General features: G+C 35.7%; 1 pseudogene; it reads left to right on the forward strand.

Annotated features, from left to right (window-relative positions):
* Window positions 1-2,700, forward strand: part of LOC120595028 (RNA-binding protein EWS-like) — a 136,457-nt pseudogene extending 133,757 nt beyond the window's left edge.
* Window positions 2,701-10,757: the final 8,057 nt, after the last annotated feature.

Genomic DNA, 10,757 nt, shown 5'->3' on the forward strand with positions numbered 1-10,757 from the left:
ATATGATTTTCAGCTGCTACTATTCCATTAAATACCTTTTTGCATAGGCAGCCTGAGTTCATTAATTTTTAATTTTTTTTTCAAAAAAGGAGATATATTTATGATAGTAAAAGTAAAGGTATTAAAATAAAAACATTTAATATCTTTTTATAGATGAGTCATGCACATGAATATCTCTGTAAAATTCTAAATGTGAAATTAGTGTAAAATATAACTACTTATTGAAAGCATATACCGTTACCAAAAAGGAATCTGAACATTAAGAAATGTAATGACATATTAGCTATCCAAACTCTTCTACTATTTATGACACTAAGATTTGTTAAGTGTTGGAATGGAAATTTGGAGGTAAGTGCTTTACAAGAAAGTTTAGTCCAGCAAGGTCCTTTATGTGATAACTGGTCCTATTAATTGGGTCAGTTGAATCTGCAACTGTACACAAACTAACATTCAGGAGAAAGGAAGAATTCTAGCTGATAGAATGTTCTATCTAGAGAATATGCTGATTGGTGAAAAGTGACTAATAATACTTAGTACCCAAACAAACAAATTTCATTGCCTTTAAGGTGCTTACATTCTAGAAGGCTAGTAAAAAATAAATACCAAGTATAAGAAATAAGTAAAATGTGTTGTGTAGTAGAAGGTAGATAGAAAAAGCAGAGCAGAGAAACAGTGAACGGGGTGTGTAGGTGGACATCAAAAGAGAACACAGTAGTATATTGAGACCTCATGGTAGACTTCATGGAAAAGATGATAAAGAAGGATTTAAACAAGAGGAGAGAAAATAGCATCCACAGATTACAGTACCTACAGCCAAGCTGCAGCTGAGCAGGGCTACAGTGCTTATATCACCCAGCCCACTCAAGATATGTGCAGACCATTCAGGCATATGGGCAACAAAGTTATGAACCTATGAACAGTCCACTGATATCAGCTATACCCAGGCTCGGACCACTGTGACATAGGGGCAAACAACTTATGCAACTTCTTATGGACAGCCTTCCACACGTTATACTACTCCAATTGCTCCACCCCTGCTCAGGCATACAGTCAGCCTGTCCAGAGATACAGGCACTGGTGCTTATGATACTACCACTGCTAGGGTAACTACCATCCAGGTCTCCTATGCGGCCCAGTCTGCATCTGGCACTCAGCTGGCTTTCCTTGTTTATGGACAACAGCCAGCAACCACTACACTTGTAAGACCACAGGATGATAACACACCTGCTGATACTAGTCAACCTCAATCTAGAGCAAGGGGTTATAACCAGCTGAGCCTGAGGTGTGGACAGAGTAACTATAGATATGCCCAGGTACCTGGGAGCTACCCCATGCAGCCAGTCACTGGGCACCACCATCCTAACACCTTACCAGCTATTCCTCTACACAGCTGACTAGTTATAATCAGTTAATCTCAGCAGAATACCTGTGGGCAACCGAGCAGCTATGGACCATAGAGTAGCTATGGTCAACAAAGCAACTATGGGCAATAGCCGCCCACTAGCTACCCGCACCTCAAAAAAAAATAAATAAAATGAATCCTATAGCCAGGTTCCAAGTCAATATAGCCAACATAGCAGCAGAGTTCATTCTGACAGGTCACCCCAGTAGCATGGGTGGTTATGGGCAGGAATCTGGAGGATTTTCCAGACCAGGAGAGAACCAGAGCATGAGTGGTTCTGATAACCAGGCAGGGGAAGAGGGGGATTTAATCATGGAGGTGGGCGGGAAGGAGGGATCGGTGGAACAGGACCTGGGAAGCAAGGTGGTCCAAGGCTGGTAAACCCAAGGATGAAGGACCAGATTTTGATCTAAGCCCACCTGTTGATCCAGATAAAGATGCTGACAACAGTGCAATTTATTTGCAAGTATTAAATGACAATGTGTCTCTAGCTGATCTGGCAGACTTCTTAAATAGTGTGAAGGTAAGATGAACAAGAGAACTGGACAACCTATGATCCGTATCTACAGAGACAAGGAAACAAGAAGTCCAAAGGCAATGCTACAGTGTCTTATGAAGACCCACCAACTGCCAAGGCTGCTATGGAGTAGTTTGCTGGGAAATACTTTCAAGGGAACAAACTTAAAGTTTCTCTTGCTTAGAAGAAGTCTCCGATGAACAGCATGCAGGGGAGATGCCACTGCTGCTCAGTGGAGGTCCAGGGGGCCCAGGAAGTCCTGGGGAACCCATGGGTCACATGGGATGTGGTGGAGGAGACAGAGTCGGTTTCCTTCCAAGAGGTTCCCAAGGAAACCCTCTGAAGGAACACACATCCAGCACTGAGCTGGAGACTGGCAGTGCCCCAATCCAGGGTATGGAAACCAGAACTTCGCCTGGAGAACAGAATGCAACCAGTGAAAGGCCCCAAAGCCTGAAGTAATCCTTACACCACTGTTTTCACTCCCAGGCGGTGACCGAGGCAGAGGTGGCCCTGGTGGCATGTGGGTAGGAAGAAGTGGCCTCATGGACTAAGGTGGTCCAGGTGGAATGTTCAGAAGTGGCTGCAATGGAGACAGAAGTGGCTTCCATGGCAACAGGGGCATAGACCGAGGTGGCTTTGGTGGAGGAAGACGAGGTGGTCCTAGAGACCCCCTTGGACCTTTAATGGAACACTTGAGAGGAAGAAGAGGCAGGTGTGGAAGACCTAGAAAAGTGGATAAAGGCGGCATAGTCCGGAGCCAGAGGACAGGCCCTACTAGATGCAGAGGCCCCACAGAGCTGCACTATCAGATTTATTTTTTAAACCAGAAAATATTTTCAATTTATAATTCCATATTTATAATGTTGGCCACAACATTATGATTATTCTTGGTCTGTAGCTTAGTATTTTTCATCATTTGTGAAGAAACATTAAACCAAATTAAATGGTAGCGTGCTGAGTTGTTTTTTTTTTTTTTCCTTCTTTAAAAGATGATTAACACTAAACAACGGGAACCCCTGTGATCATGCTCAGTAGCATTGTAGACACCCAGGAGGGTGTCTAATTGAAACAACATTCATGGTCGTAACTTTTTAAAAAATAAAACTCCATATGTTTACAAACAATAAAATAAAAAAAAAAAGATAACATGACGGAGGAAGACAACCTAGATATTTGGGAAATTAGTATTCTAGATAAAAGAAAAAGAACAAGATTGAAACATTCTTTTCTGGGTCTAAGAAAAAGACTTCAGTGTGACTAATGCGGTGTGAGTGAGAGTGTGAGATATAAGCAATACAGTCACAGAAGAGAGTCAATTAAATTGAACTTTAATGACTTATTCTGAATAAAATGTTGAGCTATCACAGGGTATTAATTAGAGGAGTGACATTATCTGGCTTACATTTCAAATGGATCATTCTGGCCAGTGTGTAGTAGCAAGGGCATGGGCTGGAAGAAATAAATCACTTATAAAATAATTGCAGTATCTCAGGTGATATTAATGGATGTGGTGAAATATGGTTGGGTTGAATATATATTTTAAAGATGGAGGAAGTCTGGCACAACTTCCTCACAGACTAAATGTGTGGTGTAAGAGAAAGAAAGAAACCAGCTAAGACACTGAAATTTTTATTTATTTTTTTAATCATTATCATCATTTGCCATTAACTGAGATGTGGAAATCAACAAGTGGAACAGATTTGCCAGGGAAAACCAGGAGTTCATTTTTAAAGATTTTAAGTTTTTAAAGGTCTATTAGATATCCAAGCAGAGATGTTAAGTAGCCGTGGAACATATAAATAGATGGGAGTTTTGGATAGAGCTCTGGGCTGTAGTTACACAATTTGAGGTCAGCAGCATATTGATGGTATTTTAAAGACGCAAGATCACTAAGAGAATAAGGCAAGGGTCCAGGACTGAGCTCTGCAGCTGTCCACCATTAAGAGATTATGGAATTGGGGGAGAGGGAGCCAGTTCTAGGGATCTCTGATATGGAATCAGAGAAAAAGGCAAAGGGTGACTGATTTCTAGAATTGGGCACATTTTCCTAAAATAGTAGTAGTTTATTAATGTTATGAATCTATTTAACTATTGTCTCTTAGTCCCCTTTAAGAGCTATCATTGTTTACATACAGTGTTTATTCTTCTCATGTGTCCTCAGCAACAAATAGGAAAGAGTGGTATAAGCAGGCAACCAAGTCAATCAGTGCGCTGCGAGGGAACGCTCATATACCTTGTTGTTGGCGCAAGTGTCATGGAGCAATGGAAGTGGAACTGGTTTAGGTCTATCGGTAAGAACAAACATTCATTAATTTGCATTCTTTAATAATTTTAGGCATTACGTAAGTAATAGCAAAGCAAGGTAATATATATTAACTTGTTGATTTTGACAGAAAAATAATTGTACTTATTGCTTTTGATAGAAAAATAATTGTGCTTATCATACATTTGCTGTCAACATTAAAAGTAAAAATACTGTTTTCCCTAATTTAGCATGAACGCCCTCCATAAGGCATTCATGGAGTCCTTGAAACACTGAAATGCCATTTAATAAAACACTAATTTATCTTGTCTAATGTCATTCAATAAAATTGTCAGTTGGTAAGGACATCATTAATTACTCAACTGAAATAATTATTTTTGGATATTCTCCTTTGGCAGCTCAGCAAAAATTGCCACTGCCGAATAAGCAACTGGAGGTTTATTTGCAGTCAGCATTTAAAGGTGACTTCCGATCTGTTGTTAAGACACAGTTCTGTGGAAAAAGAGCGTATGGCACTTTCCTCTCACCCTTTGCTTACTTTACAATTCATTCATAGAAAAATTAGAGGCTCAACAACAGCATAATTTCATCCTTGATGCTTGCTCTTTTTTTTTTTTTAAAGAACTACATCAAAAATGACACTAGAGCAATGGGATTTTATTTTTCCCTTACAGAGCGAAGATGTTGCTGATTATACAGATCTGAAAATGAAAATACCGAGGTAACAAATTTAAAGGATTCAGGACTTTATAAAGAAAGTATTCAAGTTGTAAATTGAAATGCCTTAGAATATGCTTCAGGATGTGAAAGCCTTACATTCCTATCTGGAACTGAGTTTCAATTTATAGCTAATTTTCTTTTCTTTTTCTCATCAGCACTTGATTTATATAGTCCATACTTGCTAATGGAAGCTATGAAGTCACTGGAGCACTGCTCTATGCATCCCAATTCAGATGAACTGTCTGTTAACCTGTCCTGGCACCTTCACTTACATATCTCTAGAGATACAAAGACTTGAAAAAAAAAAAATTACTGGCACACATATTCTCTGTAGTACATGTGAAAAGTCTCTACAGATTATGGACTGTTGTGTTTCAATTTCAATATATTTTTTAAAATGATTCCTTAACTCTTATCCTAGCCTACATTACAAATACTGTCAAGTGAGTTCAGTGTTCACATTGGATGTAACATCAAAGTTGTAAAATAATGAAAAAATAAGGGGGAGGATACTTAATACATATGTTTACATGGAAGAATGGAGTGGGAGAATTGAGCCATCTCTTGGACCTACAAAGTATTAGTTTACTAATATTAAAGAACCTATGATGAATAGCATAATATTCACATTTTGAGCAACATTATTATTTCAGGATAAAACTTTGGCCATAGTACTTTGTTATTCTAAATTTTAATTTTGTTGAATTAGATTTTTAAAAATTAATTTATAAATGTTCAAGATTCACAGAAAGTATTAATATACTAATTTTATACTATTTAATAAATATTATAATAAAAATAATTTGTTAAAAGATGACAGTGAAACTGGATTACTTACGTCCTAAATCTAATATCCAATGACATACAGACACATATACATGAAACTAGGATACACACATAAAAAATTCTCCAGCAGCAACCATGCCACAAACTCTAGACATGAAAAGGCTTCAAACTCATGCTACAAACTCTAGAAACATGAAAACCAAAAGAAATCTCACACTTTTCTGGAAGACTTTGATGGAGTGTTTAACCTTGTCATCCAAATTCAAAACAGTAGTGGGAACATGATGAATCAGAAAGAAAAAATAATCCCATAAATGATCACTAATGCACCACTATTTAAAGGGAATATATATGTAGATAGGCATCAGGGGAGAGGGAGTGAGGGAGGCGGAAGGAGTCTGAAGATCCTCGTAGAGGTGGAAAAAAACACCAGAGGCTTCACATTTTCAATAGATCCATGGTAAAATCAGAAGTGACGTGGAACTTGAGTGTGTCACCCTATCCCTTGGAAAAAGGACACAGTCATCTACTAATAAAGTGAAATCTTAATAGGGATAGTTTTCTTAAAAATCTAACTAGTAAATATTTTAAATTCTCTAACATAAATTATTCCCAGCCCTAGTTGTATTCATTATTCATGACAACTATAAAAACATATTATGAAAGAAAAGGAAGGAAAGAAGGAAGGAAGGAAAGAAGGAAGGAAGGAAGGAAGGTAGGAAGGAAGGAAGGAAAAGGAAGGAAGAAGGGTGGAAGGAAGGAAGGAAGGAAGGAAGGAAGGAAGGAAGGAAGGAAAGAAGGAAGGAAAGAAAAAAAGGAAGAAAGAGAAGAAAGGTGAAGGAAAGGAAGTGGGAGAGGCAGAGGATGGGAAAAAGAGATGGAAGAAGGGAGACAGGGAAGTACAAAAGCTGGGGAGGAGGAAGAAGAATACATATAGAGATAAAATAGGGAAGGATGGAGGAAGGGAGGAAATTTAACAGGTAATAAAAGACAAAGAATCATATTTGCATATAAACTCAAATAAGAAAGAAATAACTTCCTTGGAGTGCCTCCTACCTTAGAAGAATTTAACAAGAACTTAATTAGAACTTAGATTAAGAATTTAAAAGAAGATTAAAAAGTAGAATATAAGAATTTTGCTATGGAAACAAACTGTGAAACAAATCAACACCGTTGACTGAAATAATAAATGAGTTGGAAAAAAGAATCAGAAAAGTTGAGTATGAACTCAAATAACGACCGCAGAACAAAGTCATGATATTATGATTTTGAGTGCGGAAGAGAGAGAGAGAGGAAAAAAACAGTTATTAAAGCAGTTAGGAAGCCAGAAAGGAAAGAAAGAATATATCATATCATAAGGTGCTACTTTTACAGTTCAATGTTCAATAAGAAGGGTAAAAATATATTCACAGATATAATAGGAAACAAAGAACTGATTTTGCTATGAAACAAAGAACTGATTTTGATAATGTAAATGGTCACACCATATTCTATACAAAATTGTATAAAACGGTATTCACTCAGATACGTTCTAGTTTTGTCAATGAATTTCAAAGATAACTGAAAAAATTTTTAGGCACACAGGTAAAAGAACAAGTGAGTAAAAGAGGAAAAATTGTTTGCCTATGACTTTCCACAGTGAGATTTAATATCAGAAGAAAATATTAAAAAATATAGCAAATTCGAGTTCAAAGGTAATTCGTATAAAGGCAGTAGGTAGTTAATATCAAACATAAAAGAATACAGGGAAAAGCCTTAATTTTCTCTTGAAAAGCTACTTGCTGTTCCAATCCAGTAAACCAGGAGGTGAATCAAAATTTAAATATCAGGAATAGAGTATACAAATGTGAAAATGAACTCACAGTAAGCAATGATTCCTCATTCAGATATAAAACAGAGCTCAAACCACTGAGGATCTATGCCTATAGAAAAGAATGCAAGTGTTTTAAACTTTGATAAATCAAAAATAAAAATACATCATCTTAAAGCAGAAAGTGGGGAAAGAGAGAAGAAATACAAGTGTGCTGATCTCTCATCCTATGTTGTTGCAAGTCATTTTAATAATATAAAACTGAAATTTGGAGAAAAAAAGGTAGAGTCTGGCTCTATGTTGTCTAACACAATCTTAAAAAGAATATTTTAGGCAATAGTCCTTTTTATGACAAGGATAATTTTATCTAAAATTTCCATTTCTTTTTAATTACTTTGTATCCTAACAATTCAAAAAAATTAAATGTAATAGCTTTTAATATATAGTATGCTTCCATTTTAAGAAAACGATTTTTATTGTTCTATAAATTAACTTTTTAATACACATACTTAGAAAGAATCTGGAGTGATGCTCTGTCTCACTTTCATTCTTGATGAAATTCTAGTGGATTTTTAAGAAAATTATTCTTATATATTTTGTACTTATGTTTGCGTAACATGGATTTAGCTTTGTGACTCCAGATGGTGAAAATGGTAGACATTGGCCTAGGTAATAAAAGAGAATGGGGGCTCCCCTCCCCCCAACCACACACACACAAAGAATTTTTAGGCTCAGGTATCATGGGATGTGCTATACTATTTTAGTCTTAACTGGCAGAAATGCCTAATAAGGGTCTTTTTTTTTTTCAGATTTTTAATGTAGGACAAAAGCAGTCAAACTCTATGTTTGGAGTGCACGGCCAGGACACTTTGGGCTCTGTCAAGATTTACAGAGTATTCACATCTCATTTCTAAAAGTTTTCTCTATTTATTAAAAATTTACATGGCAGATCAGCAGCAAGGGAAATATTGGTATATCTCCTGGCTTTATCTAACTAGTTCCAGTGCCAAAGGGAGTCACTAATAACCTGACATAAACTGAGGACAAGGAAGAAAAACAGTACTCATCTTTAAAAATATATGGATGTGGTAAAATAATGATTTTGAGACTGAAAACTTGTAAAGCAGAGCAAATGTTCAAATCTCCTTTATCCTAAAGAAAAAATCCACCAACTGATAGTGAGCTGTTGTATCTTGTCAGCTACAGCAGTGACCTTTAGACTTAATGCTGACATCAATACCCACAACAAGCTATCTGTTAGAAAGCATGGATGCATCTGCACTTCAAGAACCCTCAATCATTTACCCATGATCCTTATCTTTTAAATGCCTAGAAATTGCACTTCTAAAAACGTCATTATAACTATTCTCTAAAGACATGTATTTAAATTTTACTCTTTTTTTTTTTTTTTTGGTGGAAGAATGATTTCTGAATAATGATTTTAAGAGAATTGCCTTCTTGGAAACTTATTAGGTATTTTTTTAATGCTTGATTATTGTTTCTATTTAAAGTAACATTCTCCAAAATAAACAGATGAAAAAAGGTAGCAGAATTCCTGTTAGTGTGACACTGGAATCTTTGAAATTCTATCTCCATCTTTCATTCCGTAAAAGTTTATCACTTAAAATAATAATTTTAGAACTCCTAAATTATCTACCTGCCTTGAAGAATTATTTCTTCCTTTTTCCTTTCCTTTCTCCCTTTCTTCCTTCCTCCCTCCTCCATCCCTTCTCTTTATTTTTTCCAAATTCTTTCTGCAAACATTTATTGAGCAATGCGTCCAGGCACTGTGCTAAACCCTGGAGATAAAAAGGGAATAGACACAGTCCATGCTCTTTTTTTTTTTCATCTGAAATCCAATTACAGGTAAGGGTTGTTGAGAGCCAAAGATTACAAGGCTTAGAGATTTGTGTTTTTGAGGTAAAGCAACATCTTTTACAAATATTGTAAGGACTTGTTTAAAATATATATGTCTATATATCATATATTATATAAATGATATATAACATGTATATTACATAAATTACATATATATGTTTAGATTTTAGTTTGAAGCACCTTTGACTAATATTGTTTCCATCTTTTGAGCACCTGCAATGGGTCATGAACATATTGTGCTCATTCTCTTCTCTGAGCTTTCAACCTTATTCCTCTTCTCTGGAATGTCCCCTCATATCTTTTCCAGATTGCCTTCAACATACATTTCAATCATGAAACTGTCCTTAAATTCGGTAGGTCTCAGTATTTTCATCTATAAACAAATTATTTACAGACAGTTGATACAAGTTAGCAGTTAATCTATACTGTGTTATTCATGTTAGTCTTATGTCCTTTGACTGAAAAGTAATTGTCTAGAGAGAAGATCCTTGTATCGTTACAGTACCAAAGAGTGTGATTACAAAAAACAAACAAACGAAAATAAGTAAAATTTAAATAAATGTATTCAGAGAAATTGAGGACAAGACATTGAGGACATAGCTTGAGAACTACTTATTTGTTAAAATAGTTTCTTTTCTAAATACATTTATTAAGAGGTGCTAGGAGTAGAGTTTTCACATTTTTTCAAAGAAAAATAGAACATTCAATATAAATTTCAGATAAAGTATTATTTTTTGCATCCAAGATAGTCCCAAATATTGCAAGTGGTATACTTACACTAAAATAAGTTATTTACTATTTATCTGAAATTCAAATTTAGCTGTGCATCTTGCATTTTATCTGGCAATCCTCATGAAATGAAAAATTTTTTAATTGCGATAGTTGCTTGTCAGTTGACTTGAAGCACAGTGCATATAAATAGTCATAATATTCAAAAGGACAAATATAAAGAATAGTTTTTACTTTTCGGAGGAAGGGACACTTTTTCTTTTTCAGTGTGTGTATGCACTTGTCTATATGTATGCACATATGTGTGTATGCACATGTGTGTGCATACATGTGCATGTGAGCATGTTTATGTGTGTGTGCATAGAATGCCAATAGGAAGAAATGCCTGACTCATAGAGGTACATGGGAACCATCCAGGTATCAGATGCAGATGCTAAAAGATTATTCTCTGAAAAGGTGAAGATCCATCATTGTATAAAAAGACACATAAACCTGCCCATTTCATTTGAAAATAAATCTCTATTTTAAATTCATTTGTGTATTTTCTTTTTTAATTATTATTTGACTGTTTTGCCAAATTATGGCTAAAAATGTGGGCAGTTTTTTTTTTATTACATTTGGACTTTGTCAAAACTGTTGGGTTCAGGGA

The sequence above is a fragment of the Pteropus medius genome, unplaced genomic scaffold (genome assembly GCF_902729225.1).
Source record: "Pteropus medius unplaced genomic scaffold, Ma_sr-lr_union100, whole genome shotgun sequence".
NCBI classification, from domain to species: domain Eukaryota; kingdom Metazoa; phylum Chordata; class Mammalia; order Chiroptera; family Pteropodidae; genus Pteropus; species Pteropus medius.